The sequence below is a fragment of the Wasmannia auropunctata genome, unplaced genomic scaffold, assembly GCF_000956235.1.
Source record: "Wasmannia auropunctata unplaced genomic scaffold, wasmannia.A_1.0 LD335988.1, whole genome shotgun sequence".
In the NCBI taxonomy this organism is placed as follows: domain Eukaryota; kingdom Metazoa; phylum Arthropoda; class Insecta; order Hymenoptera; family Formicidae; genus Wasmannia; species Wasmannia auropunctata.
Genome location: NW_012026902.1, coordinates 1,128,158 through 1,143,518, shown reverse-complemented (window position 1 = coordinate 1,143,518; position 15,361 = coordinate 1,128,158).

Sequence of the window (15,361 nt, the reverse complement as noted above, 5' to 3'; positions counted from 1 at the left end):
CTCCAAAATTAAAAATTAGATGTGATTTAATAAATACAAAAAGTTAAAATAGCATACAATGTTTTAAAATAATAATTGAGATAAGTAGAAAACGAATAATTAATATAAGCAAAAAAAAGTTAAGAAACTGCTAATAGAGACTAAAAGAATATTGGGTAATGGCCGATGAGTCGTAAAAAACTTTTCAACATTCAGACATCGGACGCTCAAATAACTTGCGAATTCGGTGTCTGGTACATTTCTAATTAGCGCGAAAACTTTCTCCTACGAGATGAATATTTGCTTTCGCAGTTTATTCTAACAAAGCTAATTATTATAAGTTTTAAACTCAATTAAAAAATGTATTACATTCTTTTTTTTTATAATTCTGAATCATGATTAATTAATATCTAGAGCTATGGTTAATGCCATCGTTTTCTTTCTCATGATTTTCATCAGTAAACAGATTTTAATTATTGCATAATTATATACACTGCCACTTTGCGGAGAAGCAATGAAAACAGTTTATTAATATCTGGCGACTTTTCCGCACTCAAAGAGCCCAGGCGTAATCTGCCATGCGATGAGGTCAAGATTGGTGTGCGAGGGTGAGGGTGAGGGTGAGGGTGAGAGCGACGAGTGAACATCGAGGTCCAAAGGCAGGCGCGGAAAACGTCCCCTTTCGCGGCATACACGCACATACACACACGCACACACGCGTGGGCGATTATGGTCTAATTCCCTTGTATGCGCATTCCTAGCAACCTGACTGCCTTACCTACCAACCTACCTGCCTCTTCGCGAGGCAACGAGGAAAAAATGCTCCGGTGCATCCGATAAGCACACGCTCGAAAGGTAGGGGCGGCCGGAGGCCCTCCACGATTCCACCCCTTCCCGCCTCTACGAGCGAAGAAAATCTATGTGTTATATATCTGTGTTCCCTCTCGGGCCTTTTCTCCCGCCCGCACAGCTTTCTCCCGCGCGGGAGGAAAAGCGGAAAAAGAGAGAGAGAAAGAGAGAAGAGAAAAAAGGGGGAAGAAGAGAGAGAGAGGAAGAGGAGGGGCAGGGTGAAAGGGAGGCAAGGCAAATGTCAATATCGACGATGCATCGTTGAGAGGGCGGGAATGAGGGCATAATTAATCGTCGAAGCTAAGAAATCTCTTCCCTCTTTCTCTTCCTCGTTCGTCCAATTCGCCGGCGTCTCTCGTTCGCTTTTCATTTTTCGGAGCGCGTCATCTTCCGCGTTTCCACAGAGAGACCAGCGAGTAAAGTCGATAGGCTCGTGATCTCTCGTTTGTCCCTTTATACAAGTCTTTCATTCGTCCCACTAATTCTCTCGTTATTAACAGAAGTACGTTTCAAAATGCCTCGACGTGGCTCGCAACGTAAACAGCCCTGTTAAGGAACAGCCCCTATAAGTTACGTTCGCATCGAGAAGGCAAGGAGGCAGCCTGGCGGCAGCCGGTGCTTATATATTTATTTAAGTTTCAACGACATCAAGCATTTGTGCTCCCGGAGAAAACGTTGAACCGCTCGCCGGCCCGCGCTTCTCAGCACACATCTGCTATACGCGCATCTTCCGAAAATCACGAGAATCCCAATTTGCGGTAATTTAACGTAATAATGACCGGAAGAAGGAGCAACAAAGTTCCGTAATACTTCCCTCCCCCCCCCCTCTTCCTCCTGCTTCTCCTCCTACCTTGCCAAATGTCCCGCGTGTACAGAAATTCGTACGGCGCTGCGTGGAGGGACAATACGATATACGACGACGCGTAGTGAGCGTACGTTTTCTCTTATCGGGAGCCGCGCATCTGCCAGTACGAGGAAATGTGTTTACGAAATATTTTAATTACCTTATCGTCAAATCGCCGCGCTCCGGCAGCTGCCGGCCGTTCGAAACGCGTGCTTCTAATTGCCGAGCTAGACGGTAGACGCGGGCTCGTATATATAGTGCCGGCTCCTTTTTACAGGACTGACGAATGTATCACCCGATCGAAACTGTCACGTATTCGCGCGACGTTCATTCACGCGATCGTAGAAACATTTTATCGACGGTCTTATGAGGATTAACTTTCATCTCCCTCGTGGTGCGACTTAAAATGGCGTCGTACGATCCTTTTGCCAGGACATTACAAATTACTCCAAATTTATCGGCGCCATCTCTTTACGAGCAGTTAGAAGCCGCGCGATAAAGCTTATTGACGTCAATTTTGGGGATGAGAGCGCGCTATATATTTTCTCAGCGTTCTTAAAATATTTTATTTTATGGACGACAACCGGACGGAAAAGCGGATGGAGAAGCAGCGACGAAAATTCACGGATTTCCATGCCCCGCTGGTATCCTCCGGTTGGTCAATAAAGGCATCCTCGCCGTCACTTTAGCATCCTCATAGTCCATTTTCCCTTTCTTTGTATCCGCGTATCCATTGCGCGAGTGTCACACGCACGCGGCGGAGAGCCCCCGATAAAATTGTTAAACGCAACGCGGGGAGACCACGGGTTCTGACGTTCGCAAAAAAAAAAAAAAAAAATTTCGCGCTTGTCATCCCTAGAGAGGGAAGCCCTTTCTGTTCCCGTTAACTTTCGGAGCGATGAAAAAGCGTTCGTCTACGTGATGTCTCTCGCGTCTTATCGGACGTCACGCTAAGGAGGGTCTCGCGTTTAGCGATTACGAAAGGTTCTATAGCTGGAAGATCGCGCCGACACATTTAGACCACGCTGGTTTTTCGATCAGCTGACTTTAATTTCATCAAACCATTTTCACCGCGCGACAGATGGCCGGCGACGGGACGGACGAAAAAACCGTTGCACCCATTAGAAGTGCGGCGGTTAAAATTATGGTAGATACGTCGCGTCGGATGGAAAGACGGGACAGGTTGCCGGAGCTAGCGTGTGGCGCAAAAAGCGACGGTGCGTTGAAGTTTCTGCGAATAATGACGCTCGGTTGTGGAAAACCGGCCGTAATTAACGCCGACGAGAAATCCTCGCAGAATTATTCCTCGCGTCTAAATTGTCTAACGAAAAATCGCCGAGCAAGGAATGGCTCGAAAGCGACGATTTCTTCCACTAAACTTCAAACGGGACGCGTAATCGCAAAAAAAAAAAAAAACTAAGAATTCGCAGCAACGATTATATTGCACACGATAGAGCAATCTTTGTTCACGCTTCTGCATTGTATTTCGTAGCCTTGGCAATCTGCCTTTCTTACAACGAGATCAACGCTTTTCGAACCGGCCTCCGAACATTAATGAACACGGCTCTATTACATTCGATGAGACGTATCGCGGCGGTCGCGACTTCCGGAGGTGCACACAACGAACCTTGGACCGCCGCCGCGCCGCCCATGGCGTCGCCGGTACACGTGTTAGACGGACGAACAAGTAGTACGGCGTGGTAACGGCTTTAATAATTATTTTTACAACGTTTCCGAGTACACGCGGCCTCAGTCCGTCGCGCTTCGCCGACTCGCAGCTGGCTTCCATACAATCCTGCGGCCCACGGCACAAGGGCGGCTCCGCATGCAAACCGGCGCGGCGCGACGCGACGTCGTCTCTCCGTCGAATACTGTCCCTCTTTCGATTCAAACCGAGAGCGTTTAAATAAAATTCAACTTCGAGAGCGTGGATAAATAATAGATTTTAAGGAAATATGTAAATCCGAAGATTAATCGCTATATGATGGAAGAGAGAAAAAAACAACCGAGCGAACTCTCTGATGAAAGTTTGCCGAAGTAAAGTTCACGCCTATCGAGAATTCTCCCCGGTGGATGGTCTCGATGTCCTGGATAAAAAGTAGGTAAAATTTGTCGGCGTCGACGCGACGACGACGGCTGCGTACGATTTTCACCGCGCGAGGATTGCGTGGAAAGGGCGGAACTGCGTGCTGACTCGGCCGGCAGGTGTAAGTAATGGAAGTAACGTGCTTTTAAAGCAGGAGGGGAATACTTAATACTTCTTCTGCATCAGGTGCTATTTTTAACGAGGACAGCTATTATCGCGATGCCCCGCGTAATTTCTCTACTTGTCAAAATGTCCGTTAAATACGATTTTAAATAATTATATAAAATATTATTTTTATCAAGTTTAAACGTAAGCAGTTGTTATACTCCATCAGAAATCGATAAATTACGTATATCCTATTTTCAATCTTTTGGCTTCTATTCTTAATATAAAATGATAGAGAGAGAGCAACGCATTAAAAGAATATTCGCTTCGAAGAAATAGAGTAATGTAATCTCCGATTGCGACGAGGGAAATCAACGGGACAGTTCAATTTCTTCAGATTTACTGCGAACATAGATAAGTTCTCCTCGGTCCTCGGATGAGATGAGACCGCGATTGCTCTTCCGTGCCAAAATCTTGGAGAGATAACCACGTGGCCATCGCACGTGGTCATGTTATTGTTTTGAACATAAGGGTGTTGTTACTCCTGCCCAGGAGTAGGACAGGGGAATAGGTACGGAGGGTCGGACACCCCAGGGTAGGGCCACCAGGAGGGATTTCATTCATGATCCCGAAAGCCACCCCCGTTGGCCGGGCTCCTCCAGAGACTGCGAGAGCAGGGCAAGCGATACATTACCACCAGAAAAGGGTAGTTCCGTGTCGAGGCACATGACGTCTCGGCGAGCAGTAGGAGTAGGGGAACCCTCGGATTTGGCCATTTGATATCTTAATACAGAACCCGCGCGGGAGGCGAAGAGGCGTTTGTCGAGTCAAGGACGCCCCCACGTCGTATTTTACTTAACGGCAGCCGCCGCCGCCGTCGCCACCCGCTATCGCCACCTTCGCCACACGGGGCAGCGAGGATAGCTAGGTCAGTTCTTCGCATTAGCATCCCCTGGACTCGAGGGTGACGGCCCTACCAAGTACCTTCCTCCTCCCAGTAAGGGTGGTCGCGTGGATGGCCGAGCCTCATTTAATCGGTCATCCTTGCGTTTAATGAAAACGCAATTTATGTACACGAGTAGCAGAAGGAATTTTTAAGAAAATCTTGGAAGATGAGATATTTATCTCGCAAAATTATCCGCATTATATTTACGTTTTTTTTCTAAAGTTTTAATATCGAAGACTTGTATAATGTAAAGGGCTATATGGCAAAAGTATTCGAAACGTCCTTGCCGAGCGACTGCGTCGTCTACCAATCAGAGACACAGCCGACTCATCACGTCATCAAGTTGGTCGGTACACGGACCGGTTAAATCGAGCAATTCTACGGGCATGATGGAGAGGATGAGAAAGCGGGGTTGTCCTCGCGTTCAAACGCAAATCAACCGACCCGGTTGTAACCCTCCTCAAAGTGTGCGACTACACGAAGGTATAAGTAGGGTGGTTACGTTACGTCGCCAAGGTCGAGGTAAATGCCGGACTGCCTGATCCATTTTATTCCTGTAACAAGGACGAAGTTGCTTTCTATACTTGCATCCAGTCACTTGAGACTGATCCGATTCTTTCACGATTAAAGTTGCTGCTTAAATCTCGACGCTTCTCCGGGTTATTTTTTTTCCTTTCACCGTAAGCACAATCGAAAAGATTTTTTTTTAATCCCTCCCGAATTTCAATTGATAACAAATCATCGTGTCCTCTTCTACGATCGAATGTTATTTCTCCGAGCCCTGACGAAAATAATAACGACAGATCGGCGCAGAATCGCGCGACGTACATATATACAGATATGTATCTCTCTTTTTCTCTCTATCTATCTTCGTATCTCTCTCTCCGAAGCGACATTAACTGTCTACTTCCTAACTTAATCCGTAACTTCCGACGCCGCGACAATCTGACATCCTTTTTATTTTCATTGACTCGTTCCGAGCCTCTCTTGTACGGGGGTCTCGTTCCCAGGATTTTTCTATCCATCGAGCGAGTGTGCGAGCGAACGAGCGAGAGCGCGGCCATGTTCGTCTCTACCTATTCAATTTATATCGTTGCGTAGTACGCACGTAGTCAGGTCGTATCTCTCCCTCTCTCGCTCTCCCATCTCCCGTCTCGCAGTCACGGACGGGACGAAAAAGAGTGCGCCAAATTGGCCGACGGAGAGTGACGGCGAGAAGAGAGAAGTGATCACCGTCCGCGCGCGCGTCCGCTCTCCTCTTTCGAATTCGGTGTGGCACAGAATCGTGGAAAACGTCGATTTTACGTCGACGATGATAGAAGAAAATCGTTTTTCATTGAAGACACGATCGAACCATGTATTATTTATATCTTGGACATCTTGTAATTTCCCTTTTTCAGGCACGGCGAGAGAAATTACGGCGAGAGACGGGAGCACGTCCTAAACAAACGCTCGGAGAGATAAACGGTCCAAATTTAGATTCTATCCATATCGAGATAAGGAAAAAGTCGTGAGATTCCTTCTCCGTGCGACGGAATAACGATTAATCTTTTCGGACAACAATGCCATGTCCAGATCGATGAGGCGCCAAATGAGAAATTTCCAACGATTAATCGGAAGACGGCCCCGATTCCGTACGCGGCATACCTCCCTTTAATTAAAATTGCTAGGCTGCCTGCCGAATGGGCGTTCTCGCCACCTCAAGAATTCGTTCATAACTCCGCGCGCAAGTAGACGTCGGCTAACTGCTGCTGTTGCTGCTGCTGCTAAGTAACGTATCAGCCGGAAAGCACCGTAATGCTCGATCAGCGTCGTGAACAGTTTGTTTTTCGCTTCTCCCGGCCTGGAAAGAGACAGCCTGCCTTCTAGACGGATACGATGATTCATCGCTTTACCCCCCTATTCGACGCAGGGTGTTCTCATCGCGCCGTCGCTGTCCTCCTCTCCCGGTTTTTCTGCGAAAACCGGCGGAATCGATGGCGATCGCTGGTCTCGCTCCCAAGGGCGGGAATTGGGATCGACCGGCTAGAGCACGCCGAACAGTAGCATACCGTATATCTGCATGCGTGTCGATCGCCGTTTCAGTGGGAAAACGGCGCGCGACGTTGCGTGGCAGGACACGCACGCACGCACGCACGCACGCACGTACGCACGTACAGATGCACGCATGCACGTACGCATACGCACGCACACAGCCGAAAGATTCGAAGCGGCAGATGTTAAAACGCCCAATGGAAACCGGTCATGTTGATGTAGCTGCCGACGTGCCGTGCCGTGCCGCGCCGCGCCGCACCGCACCGCAACACGAATCGCTATGAAAATATTCCGCCATTGTCTCGTCGCGGCCGCTGCTTTTTTTTTCAATCTATCAAACGGCCAATCGCGACGTTCCTTACGATTTAAATTTATACCGTAGCACAACAGCACACGGGTCGAAATTAGCTGTTAAAAAAAGATTGGCTTTCTCTCGTCTAATAAAATCTGATCGTTCCAGTTCGTTCACACCGCGGTAATAAAACGAGAGACGTAACGATAATAATAATTATTGTATAGTTACACCGAGGAAAGCGGGCGACAGAGTGTCTAGGTTTTATAAGGAAGCCATTATATGTGCCATTAGAGTGCACTTTCGACATAAAGGGACTGAGGTCGATGACCCGTACATTTAGGCTACCTGGGTCTCAGAGGTCCCGAAGAAAAGCGAGAAAAAGCTTTCGGCTGCGAAGAGGAGCCCAGCGGTAACGCTGGCTGCATTCACGGTCAAGGTATTACCATTTTCGCGCGCGACAGACCGCGACTATGTATGTATCGTTGCGCTGAAACGAAAGAGCCAATCAATCAATTCCCTACCGCACTATTCTCGCAATGAGATCTGAGCGAATTGCATTAACCTACAGACATACATTACATATACGTGTCCGTACGATAATAGCCGCGGTGCTGCAGCCGCCTATCTTCTGCCGCTGCGAGAGCTCTCGTTCGCCGGCCACGGCTCCCTTTAATAGTTACTTCTCGATCTTGCTATTCGCGATACTTTAGATGTTCATATCCACACAGTATTTTTCAAACATTTTACGGAAATTCTAAGAAATTAGACGGATAATTTCGGCGTAACTATAGGATTGTATCAAAAATGTAAGAAATTCAAATACTAATGCTTTCATTTTTTTTAAATAAAATCTATCGGTATAACTAACAATAAAATAATATGCTGCTTGCGTCACTGTTTGTTCCTTTAAAGTGTAAGGAATTTCGTGCGATAAAATATGCAAATTTTCACGCAGAGAAATAAAGATTAAGCGCGCGGATGAATTATTCGTATCCTAAATGAAAAGAAGGGCTGTATTCAATTTAGCACGGATGTCAAAAGCAACCGATCCTCTCTCAGCTCACAGCTGTCTACAATTATTATATTTCTCTCTCTCTCTCTCTTGCTCTCGCTCTCACTCTTACAGACTACCGTATCGATCAGCCGGCACATATACCTGGGTTTTTGTCGTTGCCGCGATTCCAGGGAGAACCGATGCTGTGACGCGCATCCAGCGCGTCTATCCTCTTTGTCATGTTAAACACATCAGACGCATCTTATTACTTACTTACGGGAGCGCCGTTTATCCCCCTCCGAGGATATTTTTTATCTGGTAATTCCTCTGGAGAGGATCAGAATCATTTAAATTTTTTTGAATTTTTTTTATCATCCCGATATATAAATATTATAAAAGAAAAAGTTAATGCTAGAAGTAAACGAATTTTCTATTCATAGAAGAAAAAGTTTCCTAATCGTCTTAACATCCGAGATATAATGTGTAAATACATTGTATAAATTCCGACAACTATCCGGCAAATAATATAGAAAATCTTTAAAAAAATTTGTTAATCTTATTTGCTTATTTACTAAAAAAAAAATATATATATATATATTTAATCAAACATATCAAATATATCTCGTCAAATTTTTGAACCTTACTCTGGAATTTTCTCTTCATTTTACTGATTTATCAAAATCAATTTCTTTCTTGAATGCGAGAGAAAGAGAGAGAAAATCTGGCAACTGTTCCAAATGCTCCTAACTTGGACAGATGTCTGGGCTCTTTTGGAAGCTGCGTGAATCGAAATGAAACAGGGGCCACGTGTGGAGGAAATTCATTTCCTTTTACGGCGGCTGTGAAAAATGCGCGCGCAGATGTGTCCGGATGTTTATTTCGGTGACAACAATTCGGGCGTCTAACGACGGGCAATTGATCCTCTTTCTCTTTCTACTTAATATAGCTACTTCTACACAGATCTAAATCATTACAAATCGTTGAAACTAATATCTCTCTAAACGCTAGTCCAATTCCATCAAGTAATCGTCCTATGTGAAGAAAATGGATAATAATTCGTAATTTCTAATTAAAATATTATAACAAAAAAATAACAACTGGACATAAAAAATACGCGCAAAATAGTTTATAAATATTTAACCTAGTCTAAACACAGAAAACCAACGACGCTGCGTTCGTAATCAGTAATCTAGGGATGCGTGCGTCGGTTCGAATGCGGTCATCGTCTCTTTAACGTTTCTTCGCAACCACGAATGAGAAACGAACGCGCGATTACGTCTTTCAAGTTGGACCAGCGAGATAAGCCGATTAAACGCAATAGAGAGTCACCATCTGCCAGTTTTCCCGTCGGAAAGGGTCCTGGGTCGAAAGAAGGAGCGGAAAAGCGACCTCCCCTCCCCTTGATCCCCTTGCACATACGACACGATCGGACTCATAAATTCCAGAAATCTAAAACCAGCCTCGCGCCAATGAGAATACGCGGTGCATCGAAAGCAGACAAAAAAAGAAAGATCCGTGACGGATCGACGTGTACGTATGTATGTACGTAAGCACGTATATTTGTATATATGTATGAATGTATGTATGTACATACATCGAATTCTTGCTCGCAGGATCTCCCATGGTAACCATAGCTACTGTACAAACAAGATGGCCGGCGGCTTCCGGTTTCGGCTGGCTGTGCGACGCGGCAGCTGTGCGGATCTAGTTTCTAGGCTCGCTGATGGAGCCGAAGGAGACGAGGAAGGGCAAATCGTTCGGATCGATTACGCGTCCGGAGAATTACTCTTCCCCGAGATGTCTAATCTCCAAACTGAAAATATCGACGTTAGGTATACATGTACGGCGGAAAGAGCGATCAAACGAATCGAACGTCCAGATTCTGATCGAACCTGACGTCTCTTGTCCCGCTTCGCGAGCGCTCGAATTTAACGTGAGACTCCGATATGATTTCACCGACTGCCATTTATGAGGCGAGATTAGCGCGCCTAATGGCGCCACATGGCATCCATTAATGCGAACAAAAGACTATCCCGGAAGATCGATGGAACGAAGAATCGCGCACCCCTTGCACACCCTCGCGTTAGCGCCGGCTAGAAATAAATGCTCGCAAGCTGCCGGTTCGACACTCCCGTGCGATTCCGATTTCAATATTCGCCGATCGCGCGCCCCGCGCGCGATCCGTCCGAACGCGCGCCGGCTAATCCCAATTACAAACGGCCATTAATTTTAATCGGTGGATGAAAATCGGGTCAGCGCTCGCGCGCGTAAGAGAGAAAGAGAATTATGGCGTCTCCCTTTTTCACACCCTCGCTCCGCGCCTCCGCGTCGGTCGCCTCTACCGCTTTGCAACCGTTAATCGATCGGCGCGTCCCCAGCCGCCGTGATTTATGTTTACACGCTGATGATCCCGCATTTGCATAAAGATCGAACGAGTCGTCGGATTCCGCGTCACGCGGAGAAACCGCGGCGAGACGCGGGAAAGTTTTTTCTCCTTTCCATCCAGATTTTACTTTCCAAAATTCAAGATGTTGGCGCGAGATTTCCAAAATGTACGACAGGCACGCTCGGTACACGCGCTCTCTTCGCCGATTACATTCGTGCGAACGCGGCGCGAGCATTTCCTTCGTACTCTCGGCGCTTTGAAGAGAACTGTATACGCGCCTTAAGAGCGATTATCCTTGATCGGCAGCGGTAGGTTAGCACCGTAGGTACATACCGTACCAGCTAGATTCTATGACGTCATAATGAACCGGCAATCAGCAGCATTGTCGACATAATTCCCGTGGCGTTGTCTCGCTCGATTCAGAGTCAACCCGAGAGATATCGTTCCCGTTCTTCTCCTCCCAGAGCGATACGTCCCGTCTTCTCTGTCGCGCGCGCGCGCGAGACGATGGGACGGAAAGGGCGAGCGGAAGCGCGTGGACGAGAAGACGTTTCGCAAGGCGGATACATCGAAGACGGTTTATCTCTACGCGGCGTGTATACGTGGATTCGCGCGGTTCGCTGATGCGAATGTCGCGCGAGAAATTCCGCACCCGGAAGATATTGGAGCGAGAACCCACGTACGATTTGTCCGCGTCACGGAACGCACGAAGACATTTTTACCCGGCGTCGCCTTCGCGTGCGGGGGACTTTGAAGTTAAATCGATGGGAAGCAATACGGTAGAATTGAAACGAGCCGCACACACGGAGAGAGAGAGGCCGGCGAGGACGCGCGGCGGGACACGAGGGACGACGATCGTCGACGCGCACACGCTCGGAATTGGTCGCGCGAAAATGGAAGAGCTTTCAAATCGGTGTTCTTAATTGACCAAACGAATGGATCGACCGGTCGCGGCGATTACGTGTCGCGCAACAGGATCCTTCACGCACCCGCGATTTTCCGATTCCGATACGATTCTTCCTAAATGACTGTAAACGGCTCTCCAGCCTCCCGGTATACGATCCAATCTGGTCGCCGAATATTAAAAAAATAATTTCAAAGACCGCAATTCTACAGCTGAGAGATAACAACGGAAAAGGTAACAAAGTAAAGATCCAAAAGAAATTGTACGGAGATAAATATTTCTCAACTGGATTTGGAATCTGTAGGACCGCTTGCTGGAGATAAATCAATATCGATAGTGAATCTCTGCGTCTCCCCTCCGAGGGGCGCAGCGGCGAAGGGTAGAAACCCAGAAAAAGGATGAAATGATGCGCCACTAATTCTGTTACGTTCGTCATCGGCGGTAGAGCGGTGCACGTGCACCAAGGCGAAACGTATAATATTTTCAGGCCGCATGCGCGGGCTCCATGTACAGGGTGGTTCATCACGTATGTATATAGGACGGCATGGCGTGGCTTGATGCGGCGTGGCGTGGCGTGGCGCGCCGCTGCCGCTGCCGTCGCCGTCGCCGTCGCCGCCGCCGCGGCAGCTGTCAGACAGCTGTACGAGGCTTTTTACCTGCGCTCGCGTTTACTATAATCGCGCGTACCGATTCCAACCGTTCCGAAACGAAACGTACCGGCGACGATATCTACACTCCCGAGGCGGATCGATGGTAGATCGCCTCGGCTCTTCCGGCGCGGCGGAGTAGCGAAGTCCGCGCGAGAGGAGCCCCACCGACCGATTATCCTCGGTGTCGTTCGGCGCGTTCCGCCTTCGTTATCATCGTCTCGCTTCTTACTTGCTTCTTATTTGCGCGGTGGAGCTCGTTCCGATTAACGCGAAATTTCTTCGTTATTGTTGCTAACTTTTTAAATTCGACACTATTTAATTAGGTCGTTTTCTCTCGCGCGCGAGTATTGGTCCTCGAATGAGGACAGACGGGGAAACACATAATTGTGTGTTCGTTCGCGCGAATTAAAATTCCTCGCCGCAGCTCTCTGCAGTATATAATCAATCGATGATTGATAACAGATAAGAGCACGAACGTTTATTCTCGTTATCCATTTTCATCGTTTATCGGAAATTCTTTATCGAATATATTTGTGTACGTCGTTCGCGCGTATAACGGAATATACGCCGTAAGTATACGTGGAACGGAGGCGGTGGAGTTTGCTGCGTTCGCGTTTAGCTATCGCAAACGCCTCGAAGACGTTACATCCGGCAAGCTGCCGGATCGATACGCGAGAGAGCTAGAGAGAGCCTCTCTCCCTGGCACCGACCCTGAAGCCAAGGCAGACCTTGGACTCCTGTGAAAAGGAAATTCAAGGTACTCTGACGGCGAAGGGACATGCAACGTCAGAAGCTTTCTTTTTATTGTCAAATTTATTTTCGAATATTGAAAGAAAAAAAAAACAAATTCTCGTTACGATGCCACCGGAACGTCGACCGATAACAATTTTTCAGATATGGAATATCAGATATACGCCAACGATAAAATTGAATTTCAGCCCGTGGCTGCCGTTTCTGATTCAGTAGCTAAATAGGAAGCCATTAAGTTAATTTCTCCAATCGATTCGTCACGAGATCGAAGGATCTGACGTGCGTGTGGAGCGCGCGCGTCCACGCGCACGCAGCGCTTACCCATACGCGTGCACGGGCATGACTCAGAGCACACACGCGCGCGTTCGCACGCACGCACGCACGCACGCACGCACGCGCCCGATGCACAGAGCTGCAACTCAAAATCGATATAGCGAATCTAGCCAGATTATATCCTCCGCGCGGGGCTTCGCACAATACTCGTAATCCGTCGTAAACCGTGACCGCAGTTGAGACCGCGCTGATATTTAGACGCACGTTCAGTCGAAATCGATAGAGAAACACGCGTGCGGCGCGTGCGATGCGAGTGCAACGTTCGTCAAATTTATTCGCTCGACGTAAGACAATCAGGAGCGTTTTATCAAATGGCTAAGAATCTCAAATTAGAGAATAGCTCACAGAAAATTCATCTATAAAGTAGACCTGATACTTGAAAAGCGATTTAATCTTGCATCTCTGCGCTCAAGCTTTTAATTCGTTATTATTAATAAAAAATGTCACAAAATGCCTTGCACTTTGTTAATGTCATTTCGCTCTCTTAAGTGCGATTAGAAGTGTGCAACGTTATAAATTTATATCGATGGAAAGATTGAATTTCTAGCTCGCTTTGAACGATAGAACTTCTGATTTTTTCCCCTCTTATTTACGAAAAAAAGTGCATTTATAATAAAACTGAAACGTTGTCAAACTTTTTAGTTTCTCGGTTTTTTTTACTTTTTTTTTGTTCCCACCGGTTTTTTGTTCCTTTTTTACCTCAACTATCCACTCAATCTTGAAGCTAGCGACCAGTCGCAGAGCATTTTGCATTTTTCAAGAATAATTGTACAGTGCAGCGGGGAATCCTACCTTTGTCATTAAGTGCACGTGAATAAATGTACGTACGCGTACGATGACGATGACTGCCTTTCGCACGATAGGTTTTTCTCGGTAAAGTTGTTCAGAATTTCTAGCAAACGACTTGATTATATCAAATCTTTTGTAGCTGCGTATCGCGCCGTATTATGACACGTTAAGACCTATAGATGTATAATTTTACAATTAGTTAATATCAAAATGGGCGGTGCTCGCGAAAGAGTCTCGCGTTGAAGAATCTCGTCCAGTAGTAGAATAATGTAGAACTGGCTTTACATTTTCGTCCTGTGTCCTGGCAAATAGTCTTAGCGGGGATACTAGCGGCGTCAAAGAGAGCCGAGGGAGAGAGGAATATCATCGTAAGAGAAGAGAAAGAAGGAAGAAAGACAAAACACCTGCGCGCGTGCGTGCAAAAGAAAGAGAGAGAGAGAATGGTGGCAAAGAGAGGGGATGGAGTTATCGTGGAAGAGAGATGCGAAGGGTGAGACACACCATGGGGAAGCTGGGGGATAGAGGGGTGCAAGGAATCTCCATCGTGGCTAACGGGTCGATCGAAGTGCGTGTGCAAACATTTTCCGCGTGCGTTTTCTTCGCGTGTGCGTAGAAAATTCGGCCAGTACAGGGGGAAGGAGAGAAGACGATAGAGCGATGGGGGTGGTATGCGCGGGAGGGATATAGAGGATTTCCTATAAACGCGTAAGCCACGAAAATTTGATAGAAAGAACGTTCTCCCCACTCCCTCGCCCTCGCCCTCGCCCCCGCCATATCCTCTATCTCTCTTCGTTTCTATTCGTCCCTCAGTTTTCCTCCCCTCCTTTCGCACGTGTGCGTGAAGAATTGTTAAATTGCGAAAACAAAACCCGGAAGAAACGAGCGAGTAAGCCTCGCGTCACGCTCTGATTGAAATCATGACAGTTATCGTGCAAATATATGTTCGTCCAACATATATGAGATAACGTTCAAATCAATACTTTAATGACGATCATCGTTCGGAATTCTCGCTGATGCGCGGAAAATATTTGCTTATTGATTGTTAAAGAAAAAATGGAAACGTTACAGAGAAGTAGAACACAGTTCGAGGAGAAAGAAAAAAAATATTTTTCGGCCGTGTCTCTCCCCCGCGCATTGAACGCATAGAGAGTTTGAGATCGCCGAGGCGCGCGCGCACGCTCGCGCCCGCGCTCGCGCGGCCGTCGCACGTGCGTGCCTGCGTGTGTGCGGGGAGGCTGTGACTCATCCTGCGGGAGAGGGAGAAAGAGAACGAGTCCTGTTTCCCGCGGCAGGAAACAACGAGTGGGAGGTGGGGATCGATATCGACTCGAGAAATACACTCCTACCGTTAGCGGGAACTGCGTAGCTTCAAGGTCCTCCCTCACACCCCTCCGCGCTCCTTTCTACGTTTTCCTTC